The sequence below is a fragment of the Cololabis saira genome, chromosome 8 (assembly GCF_033807715.1).
Source record: "Cololabis saira isolate AMF1-May2022 chromosome 8, fColSai1.1, whole genome shotgun sequence".
NCBI classification, from domain to species: Eukaryota; Metazoa; Chordata; class Actinopteri; order Beloniformes; family Belonidae; genus Cololabis; species Cololabis saira.
In genome coordinates, this window is record NC_084594.1 from 37,119,373 (window position 1) to 37,130,380 (window position 11,008).

General features: G+C 41.8%; 1 long non-coding RNA gene across 1 annotated transcript; it reads right to left on the minus strand.

The window, feature by feature from the left end:
- Nucleotides 1-1,231: 1,231 nt before the first annotated feature.
- Nucleotides 1,232-1,883, minus strand: LOC133449527 (uncharacterized). Its single transcript, XR_009783049.1, has 3 exons — nucleotides 1,790-1,883; nucleotides 1,573-1,691; nucleotides 1,232-1,448 (listed from the first exon to the last, which is right to left on the minus strand). It is a non-coding gene; the product is annotated as an uncharacterized LOC133449527 (long non-coding RNA).
- Nucleotides 1,884-11,008: the final 9,125 nt, after the last annotated feature.

Here is an 11,008-nt window from a genome sequence, read left to right on the forward strand (position 1 = left end):
GGTATCCATGGGTGAAAGCTGGGTTGTTGCCTGTCCTCCTCCAGTTGCAGATGTCTCCTTTCTGTGGGCTGTGACGCGTTTTTTGGCACCGAGTTTGATGTCAAACCACTTCTTTTTTATTTCTGAGAGTGATCTTTCCTCTGACCCAACAGAATTGACAGCAACAGTGACCTTCTCCCATGCAGCACTTTTCCTTTTGTTGGTCACACCTGCAAACACCTGCACCTGAATGCAAATGACCCTCACCTGCACGAGCACGGCAGGTAAGAACAGGTGGGATTTATCATCACTGATCACTTACTAGTGTGCGTACGACCGGTATCCGCACGTTTGATAAATTCAGATTTTTTTGTACTTACACGCATTCTAAATTTCATTCCTACAATAGAATTTAGAACTTTTTCTACGAACGGTTGATAAATGAGGACCCTGGATTTACTGAGAATAGGGAAGATTACAATATATATTTTGGCTATGAATCAGTGACAAGAAAAACATCTTAAGAGAACACGACACAGCAAAAAAACCAGGGTTTACGGCTGTGTATACCCCCGGTATTTCAGGTGCTAGCACGGGAATTTATGTAAGGTAAACCAGCCGAAAACGAAAAATTTCCCCGGTCCGGAAACACCCGTATTGTACTGGGACCTCCTGCTGTGTTTGGAGTAGCCAGCTCAGCAGGGTGCCATGCTGGCTATTGTCACACAAAGGTGTGACATTCCAGACTTGAGGGGGGTGGGGGGGGGGGGGGGTAACTTCACCGACCCAAGCCTCACCCCCCAACCCCCCCAACCCCCCCCACCCCCCCAAGCCCCACCCCCCCAAGCCCCACCCCCTCAACCCTCACCCCCCAACCTCCCCCAAGCCCCATTCCCCCAACCCCCCCAACCCTCACCCCCCAACCTCCCCCAAGCCCCATCCCCCCAACCCCCCCAACCCTCACCCCCCAACCTCCCCCAAGCCCCATCCCCCCAACCCCCCCCCAAGCACAGCAACCTCTACTGGTGCAAAAGAAAATTGCACCCGAGAGGATTACTGCAAGCTACCTGCAGTTTACCAGGCTACAAATACATGCACATTTCAGAAATCAAATAACCAACCACCTCAGTACAAGTAAATGTATTTATTGCAGAAAATTAAAACACAGTATTCCAAAAAGTTCAGTGTGTGTCCACATGAAAAAAACAAAAAAGGCACTTTTAAAAGCAAAGAGATCAAAACTTAGTCCAGTCAGTGAGCACTTCTCTCTCTTGCAGTTTTTTTTTTTTTACAGTTTGATCTGAATGGCCCCTGCTCCTCTACCAAACAGGTCAACTTAAGAGTTTAACAGAGCTAAAAACGAGCCATTGTCTCCCAGTGGCGCCGCCCGTTGCGTGGCACCGCTCTGCCCCAGTGACTGTCGCTGCCGCAGCGGGAGTCTGTACACATCTAGCCCTGGAGGCCAGCAACTGCAAAATATAGAGTAGCAATTAAAATGTGTATAATTTTTACCAATATTCAATTAACACTAAATTAAAAACATCTCAGTTCCATATACTGTAACTCACCTTCCCAAATATTGCTGTAACTTACCCTTGTTTTCCGTTGTCTAGTCTTCATTGCATTGTTTAATTTCTTTTTCTGGGGAGCATTTTCTGGCTGATCGAGACGATGGCTCCTTTTCAAAGACTCAAAATAAGTCTTGCAAGCAGCTAAAGCACAAGCAAAAATACAATTAGAATTTAATTAGTTTCAATATCTATTCAAAGCAATTCTAAAAGAACAAGGATGGATGTGCCTTTCTTTTTACCTGTTATCACGTCGCTGTCTGTGTCAGGAAAAGCAATGCCGACCTGCTCCAACATGTATGTCGTAACTGCAAGGTTATGTGGAGAATTGATACTGTTGGGAAAGAGAGGAGCCATGTTAGTTGATTAAAAACAAACTCAAACCCCAAAGCAACCTTTTATTTATTTTTTGTGTGGAGAAAATAGATCTAGATCACACGTGACTACACTGAGCACACGTGACTGTCTGTTACCCGTTGCCACAGCCACACATGTTTCAACAATTTCTTTCCTAATGCCGTTTATTCATTTATTTTTCATTTTGCTGTGGTAAATTACAATGATTACAAACAAAAAACATATATTTACCCTTGTTTTGGATCCACTTTCATAGTGTTGTTTTCAGAATTGTGTAAACGTCTTACAGCCTCCTGTATAGATTAATAATACAAAGTTAGTGTGATTCTAAAAGTATTTAAGCATTATTGCCTCCTGTGGACACGCAGTTAAATGTAAAAGCAATTGTGCACAGTACTTAGTCATAAGCAAACTTACTTACAGCAACGCGTGTGTTCTTTGCTCTTTTAATCCGTTTTGCGGGTGTGGAATCAACAATGGAGCTGCAACTTTCAACACGATAAGAGTTCTTCAGTTCCTCGTCCAGTAGTTCAAATCTGCCGTCCATGTCTTGTAGTGTGCGCTCTGATTTGGATAAAAGCCCAAGGACCGTTTATGCGACATGTTTTACAACAACGCAGCAGTATCTCCTCAAAAGCAAAAAAAGTTCTCCCGGGTGGGAGCAAAACAAACTAACTAGGAAAAACTTTAAAGACCCCCGCAACTCTCAACGCTGTGAGACAGAAACCAATGACATTACTGAATCAATTCTTAGCCACGCCCCCGCAATAACATAAAGGCCCTATCTCCATTTGCTATTCACATGGGCCAATTTGGCATAGACAGGTTGGGGGAGTTTGAATGGTAACTCACAGAAGTGTTGATGGCCGTTTGATGGCTCTCGATGGCTGCATTTTTTGAACAAAGGCCTAAAGGTCCCCTGCTGTTCCTCTACCCGTGGCAACAAAGTGGGGTCAGTAAACTCCCGATTACAGCTCAGAAATGGCCGTATTTCACAGTAAACTTCTTTCACCAGTAAATTCCCAATAACATCCACATACACCCAGCAAACACAAACATTACCGGTTAAATGCTATGTCAGCATATTCCCATAAACTCATCTTTTCGTGCTGTGCGAGTCCCTCAGATGTAAAAATGGTCATAGGTGGATAGAGGTTAAACAATCTGAGAGATATAAGGTTCCATTTGTGCCATAGATACTCACACTCACTGTTTAAGTCCACAGATTCACTAGACTTCTGTTTCTGTAATTTTCAACAGCACGTTGTTTGTGACAAAGCTTGTTTAACAGCTACGTTGTTTGTTTAATGTGCTACCCTGACACAGGATTTATACTTTGGTCTGTATTTTGTAGTCGTGTTTAACGCTGTCATAGTTCTGATGACTGTGTTTGACGGTGCAGATAAGTTGCATCAACATAATGTGTTGTCTTCTTGTGCCGTTCTCTAGTGTTATCCTTGCGTAATGAAGTTCTTCATTACGTGATTTGGAACCACTTCATATGTACTTATAACTGAACAATGATGACTGTAGCAAGCTCGTGCTACCCGGGGTCAACCGACAGGAAAAGAGGACACAGGGTTTCGTGGAGAAATTCTTAAACTTTATATGCACCCAGACAGACGTGTACCAGCACACTCGGCAGCAAGAGATTACACCAGATTGTATTATATGATGTGCTGTGGTACCTGGCTGTCAACTGAGATATCCTGTAAGACAAGCACATACTGAGAATTGTTTGAATGGTTGAATTATGAGCCGTTAATTTGGATTCGCTATCGCTTGTGTGATGCTGTGTCCCTGCTTCAACACCCTGATGACACACTGATGATGACCATTAATTCGAATCAGGTGTCTCGATGCAAAGAGACAGCTAAAATATGCAGGACCTCAAGGGCCAGGATTGCCCACCTCTCTTCTAGCATCAAGGCTTACCTCCTAAGTGTCCATTCTGCCCCCTAAATTCTCCATTGTTGTACCCCAGCTCTTCAACATCCGTGCTGCCCTCCAGCTCTTCAGCCTCCAGGTTGTACCCCAACTCCTATGCATTTACCCTAAACCCAAAGTCTTGAACATTTACACTGACCCCAAACTTTTCAAGATTTGTTCAAGTGGTCGTGGACGCACCTTTTCTTGTCTCCAGGGTAGTCCTGGTCCCACCTCACCAGTGGCACCACTTGCCATGTGTATGAAGGGGTCGGCGGTGCACCAATTCTCCATTCAGAAAATTGTATGGCAGTGAACAGCATTCGGTTGCTGAGGAACGGGGAAAGTTGGCTGAAAGAGACATTGATGAGGAGTTTTGAGACGCTGCCTCCAGGTGGACAACAGAAGGAGAGACACACTTGGAGGTGTCAGGACTGTGATGTGAACCTGTTTTGTGGTGGATGCAAACTGTTTTTGGAGTGGTACAAATAATTTTTATGGCATCTTTATTTTGACCCATGATTAATTTGTGTGTCATTGCCAGGATTTAAATGAAAAATAAGATTGGACATAATTTAGTTTTTTGCTGAATTTGTACATGTCTTTTTGAAATTTGCAATTTATATTTGTGTTCTAAGTTATAAAAATGGCTCATTAAACCTGTTTGTCATTTTCACAGTAGAAAAAACTCTCCTAGGATTTAAGGTTTTCATGTGGTTTTAGGACCAGTGTGATAGAACAGTTTGTCAAAAGGAGAGGAGGCAGCCTTAACATGACCATACAGAGGCAAACAGTCATATTATTCCCACAGTTGTACAAGAATCACCAAATGAGGAACCAGAGTAACTGCAGGCATAAAACATACAAACATACAAACTCCCAATAGAAAGGCTGAAAATAGCAGGAACTTTCTAGCTTTGAGGGAACAGAATAGCCAGATCTGGGATGAATGCAAATTTGCCTAAATTTGAAATAACTCTTCAATAAACCTTATCAATGATGTCAAGAAGTAGAAGTTTCGAGAGCTATTGTTGTCTGCTCATGCAACTCATCCCCCACGGGCCATGTGAGGGCATATATAAAAGCCTTCAGAGGGCTTATGCTACTTGGCAGTTTACTCACTCTTTTCATACTCAGAAATACATTTCTCACAGGACATAGGTAGAAACAAGTAGAAAAGGAAAACAAGTGAAAGATAAAATTTACCTGAAGAGATAAACAGCTTCAGCTTTGACTTAGAGAATAATGATTTCTCTCGCTCTCTCTCTCTCTCTCTCTCTCTCTCTCTCTCTCTCTCTCTCTTTTTTTTAACAGGCTTGGAAGTATATAGTATACCTCTTTTATGGCTGTTTCTGGCATTTTTCCAAAGTTGGGGATATAACAACATCCACTGGTTTATCGGTGCTCTTCATATCGCTACTGCAAATGAAAAGAAACACAAAAATGCACCAAACAACCTCTATGTGGAAGTTTCAGAAGAGGAACGCGCGAAAACATATACATTTAATGCAAAATGTACAGCTGATGTTTGGACAGTTGCACAGGTTCCTGCACTGTGGGCTCTTTGTCTCTGCGAAACCACTTTTAAGCGAAAAGCATGTAAGCCAAGCATTCAGTTATTTGTGAATCCTTTCAGTTGGGGAAGTGTGCAGTGCAGTTTGAGCTCCTGAGTTATTGCGTTTACTCAACTGAGACAGAAAACCCCAAAACAACATAGTTCTGGTTTTCAGTGGCATGGAGGCAGAACCATACAACTCGAAAGGCAAATGCTTTAGATGAAACAGATACATAGAACGAATTTTGGTACATGTGTATTTTATTTTTTCATTTTTGGTGAAATGAAAATGCTTGCTAAATTACTCATGACATTGCAGGAGAAACAGTCATTTTATGAGGGAAGAAGTCTTTGTATGTGTTGAGAGTGGTGATTATGGAGAACCTCCCTCAGATGTGCGTTAGTTTGGGATTCATAAACACGGACAGATTCAGTCTTTTTCGATCACGTTCTAAGCATTAGATCCTTGATAACAATATGCAAGAAACCATTTATGCCTAAGCTCTTTGCACTGAATGCTTGCTTCATGTTACTAATTCTACTTCTGAAAATCATATATTTCTAATTCTACAGCTTTACTCTCCTAATATTACAAAATGATGCTTGAAAATTTATGATCTATGTCTGACACATTTGTTGGGACTTTTCCACCACTCTGTCTTATTCATCACTTAAAAGGTTTGAGTTGATGTTCAGTATCAACGCATACGATGTTATGAAATGGTGCAACAGCAAATCTCTCTCCAGATATGTCACTGGTGTGTGGTTTTGCTTCGCCTTTTCTCCCACAGATGAGGAAATGCATGTCATTTTGGTATCCCAGATCTGCTGTTGACATCGACTTTTTTTTTCACTTCTCTGTCTTAATGTCAGTGCAGTCAAAGAAACTGCAAGCTCCAAGTGTTTGATATCTTTCTACATGTTTTTTTATTTTCTTTCGCTACTTTGCAGGCATCAATTAGTGTCATTTCAGTCAGCTGCTTAGAAGAGCCCATGGCTGTTGAGCGTAAAAGCTTTAGAAGTCAGGCTGCTCATCAACTCTGGAATAACTTTCAGTAATAAATTCAAAGTAATTCTTTAGTAATTAATGCATAATAAAACTAAACAGAAGAATGGCCAAAGTCATTCATCTCACACAGGATGAGAGGCACAGGTGTGCCTGTCAGAAAGGCTCCTGAGGCATCTTGTCAAAGGAAATACGCAGAATTTGACAAAAATAAATCTGATGTCGTAGAAGGTGCTGCTGTCACTTGTATTTGATAAATCAGTCTATTGACTTACCTTTCCAGTCCATTCTAAGATGTCTGGTGTTGCATTTGAAACCACCTCTTAATGAAGTTTGAATCCAAATAGAAAAAAAAACATTTTTTTGCTTGTTCAGTTATTGTTTGTTATTAAGAACATACATCACTGATCAGGCTAAAAATAAGCAATTAACAACAAATTTGAGCACATATGTCAGTGGATCTAGACAAAAGAGAAATAAAAAGAGAAGCTAGCTTAGACGATTTCTTCTAATGAACCATCATGAGCCAAGAGCACCTTCAGCAGAAATACCAGTTTATGTAAATATGTAAATTTTGTTTTCATCTCTGTGGGGTGGGAATGTGCAACAACTATGCACTTTTCAGAGAATTAAATGAAATACTCATTATTATACACATACAGTTTATTTAAGGACGTGTGCTCCATTTATTATAAAAAACAAGAAGCAACCTCTGGCCATGTGTATTGTAAATTAATTGCTTTTAATGATCAACAGGTGCTATGTCATGGCTCCTAGACATTATTGAATGAGCTGGATGTGTCTGTGCTTGTGCTCATAGATCAGTTCAGTTTCCAAGCACAACGTAACCTGCAGAACTCAATAACTCCAATAACTCTGTGTCTGCAACACCACCCTTTAATTAGTTCAGTAACTCATGCTTTGGTGTCTTCTCTTCCAGGCATTCATGACTCTCAACCATAAAACTATTGTCCTAAAAAATGGGGAAGAAAGCAAAAGGAAAAAGCAAAAAGGTTCCCAGTTCTTGATTGGAGTTTGTCTTCATGCTTGCATTGGCTTTCTTCAGGCGCTCCAGCTTCTTTCCAGTCTCGAAACCTGGTGGAGGTTGGTGGATGATTGGAAACTGTCTCTAGGAGCAAAGCATCCTGGTTCTTTGATGAACTGGCAACCCCTTCCAGTGTGTACCCCAGCACTCATGCCAAGTCAGCTTTGTAGGGATCCCACGAGTTGCCACGTTTGCACTCCAGGTCGATTTCAGTCCTTCAATCAACTTTTTGCTTTTTCTGGGCTATTCAGCGTCCCTTGTAAGAATGTTTTAATGCTGAAAGTTCTTACATACAAAAGCATGAAAAAGAATGCAAAACACTTAAAGGAGCTTGAGGCTCCTTTTAAGAAATGAGACTCTCTAGCGCCACCCTTCACCACGACGGCCGTTGGGGGTACTGCAGCCAACAGTGAAGCCGGCACGGGAGAACGGGGAGAACGCGCATGCAGCGTCATGTGACGTCACATCCGCAGCCCAGCGCGGGAAATTTGGGACCGAATTGCAGCACATTTTGCAGCACACAGCCTGTTCAAGGCAACGGAGAGATACACTAGAGGGCTCATTCTTTTGGGTTTGGAACGCTTCAGAGTCAGAGTCAGAGTCAGAGTCATTTTTATTGTCCCTCTAGGGGAAATTCTTTTAGCAGTCTGGGAAAACAGTCATCATACAAACACAGACATACCAAAAGAACAATTAAAACATTAAAACGTGACATAGTAACCATAATAAATGAGTAAAAGCAAAAGTGCTTTCATCAGTGCAGGCAGAATGATAAAAATATATTAAAAACATTAAAATGTATGCGAGTTGATCATTTTAACAGCGGTTGGTATAAAAGAGAATTTATACCTATTGCTATTGGCCTTGGGAAGCCTACAGCGCCGCCTAGAAGGGAGAGGGACAAACTCTTCTGACAGAGGGTGATCAGGACTTCATCTGACATTATTACTAGAAAACTTAAAATGTATACGGATTTTTTTCATAAATCCTGCCACAATCCGGCCTCAAGCTCCTTTAAAGAAGTGATTTTGTGCATTAATGTCCAACTCTAATATTGTTTTTTATAAAAGTCACAATAGCAAATTCATCAGTTGTTTCAATTATTTAGACTGAAATTTGAGGGAGAAGAACTAAAGCAAAGGAGAGGGTTGCGGGGCAGCGAGTTTCATCTCAAGGCAATACCTCGTCCTAGTCCTAGTAGCAAGTACTTTAAAAGTCCTTTATTTGTAGCAGAAACAAAAGGGAACACGCCGTTCCTAAAATTTAAGACATTCTTTCATATCTCTGGCACCAAACTAGCTCATCTAAAAAACTACAATCCCAATGCCAATAAAGTTGGGATGCTGTCAATGTAAATATGGAGCACAAAACAATTATCTGCAGATATCATACACCCATATTTCTTTCCCAGTAGAACATAAACAACATATCAGATGGTGAGACTGAGATATATTGCCATTCCAAGGAAAATATGAGGTCATTTTGAATTTGATGGCAGCAACACACTTCAAAGAAGTTGGACCAGGGGAAACAAAAGGCTGGAAATGGGCACAATCCACAAACAACTGGAGGAGCATTCAACAGCTAATGAAATAATTTGGCGGAGTTCAAAGTTCAAAATCTTGCATCAAGGATGGCATACGAATACACTGGTGCCTGTGGTATCAGTAGTCTACACGTCTGGAAAGGCACCATCGATGCTAAAAAGGTACATATAGGTGTTAGAGAAACATCTACTCCCATCCAGGCAACTTCTCTGCACAGAAATTACATGTGCTGCTAAAAGTAATGTATCACAACCATTTAGTACTGGATGGCCAGCATGTGGGATCTCCATTACTAACGGATCTTAAGGTATTTGGGTCAGTGGTTTTTAATACCTTTCATCTACTTTCTCTCCTCCTGTGTTATGCTTCCACATGCTACCATTACTTAATATTTTGATGAACATTCCCTTTGTATACATTTTTATGTCTGTACGTGCGTGTGAACATGCTCAGGTGTACTTTCTTTGGTGAGAATGATGGTGGCGAGCAGAGCCAATCCTGTTTTCTGCTATGTAACAAACCATGGGTACCACTTTAGGTATTGAACATATCTTTGGTTTGGCAATTGTTAAACGAATGATTCTGAGGAAATGCAAGTCCAACTCCCCTCCTTGCTCTGAAGGATGGGTGAATGAGTTGGTTTCCTGTTTGTACCTTGAGGAAGTGTGCTATAAACTTTTGGAAGTACACTCCAAATACCCTGCCATTTGAGGTCCCTTTGCCAATCATGTTAACAAAGACAATGGACAGTCTCGACTTAATCGGACCAGTGCATCCGGCCCAGTACCCAGTACTTCATCCACTGTGAACTACATCTCTGGACTTGCCTTTAACATAAACTGGATGGCATACGAATACACTGGTGCCTGTGGTATCAGTAGTCTACACGTCTGGAAAGGCACCATCGATGCTAAAAAGGTACATATAGGTGTTAGAGAAACATCTACTCCCATCCAGGCAACTTCTCTGCACAGAAATTACACGTGCTGCTAAAAGTAATGTATCACAACCATTTCATACTGGATGGCCAGCATGTGGGATCTCCATTACTAACGGATCTTAAGGTATTTGGGTCAGTGGTTTTTAATACCTTTCATCTACTTTCTCTCCTCCTGTGTTATGCTTCCACATGCTACCATTACTTAATATTTTGATGAACATTCCCCTTGTACACATTTTTATGTCTGTACATGCGTGTGAACATGCTCAGGTGTACTTTCTTTGGTGAGAATGATGGTTGCGAGCAGAGCCAATCCTGTTTTCTGCTCTGTAACAAACCATGGGTACCACTTTAGGTATTGAACATATCTTTGGTTTGGCAATTGTTAAACGAACGATTCTGAGGAAATGCAAGTCCAACTTCCCTCCTTGCTCTGAAAGATGGGTGAATGAGTTGGTTTCCTGTTTGAACCTTGAGGAAGTGTGCTATAAACTTTTGGACGTAAACTCCAAATACCGTGCCATTTGAGGTCCCTTTGCCAATCATGTTAAGACAATGGACAGTCTCGACTTAATTGGACCAGTGCATCTGGCCCAGTACCCAGTACTTCATCCACTGTGAACTACATCTCGGGACTTGCCTTTAACATAAACTGTACAAGTTTGAAATGTCATTGTAGCAAGCTCGTGCTACCCGTGGTCAACTGACAGGAACGAGGACACGGGGTTTCGTGGAGAAATTCTGGCTCTTTATTATCACCCAGACGTGTATCAGCACTCGGCAGCTCAGTGTCATCCCTGTGAGCAGCACCTTGCTGGTGTGCAGCCGCTCTTTAGGTAGCCAGGCAGGGTGGAGAGATTGATTGGGAACAGGTGTGCCCAATCAGCTGAGTGGCTGCTCCCCCGCAGACCATGCCCAATCCTCCACCCTGCCACAGTCATTATTTGTTGAGTTGTTCAGATCTGCAATGTTTTGTGACATCACAGACCAATCTCAGGATGACACTATTTAGCCTCTCCAACTTTTCCTCCACTCAGATTCACATAGAGCAGCATTCACTGTTCATTTAAAGTGGGTGAACCAAA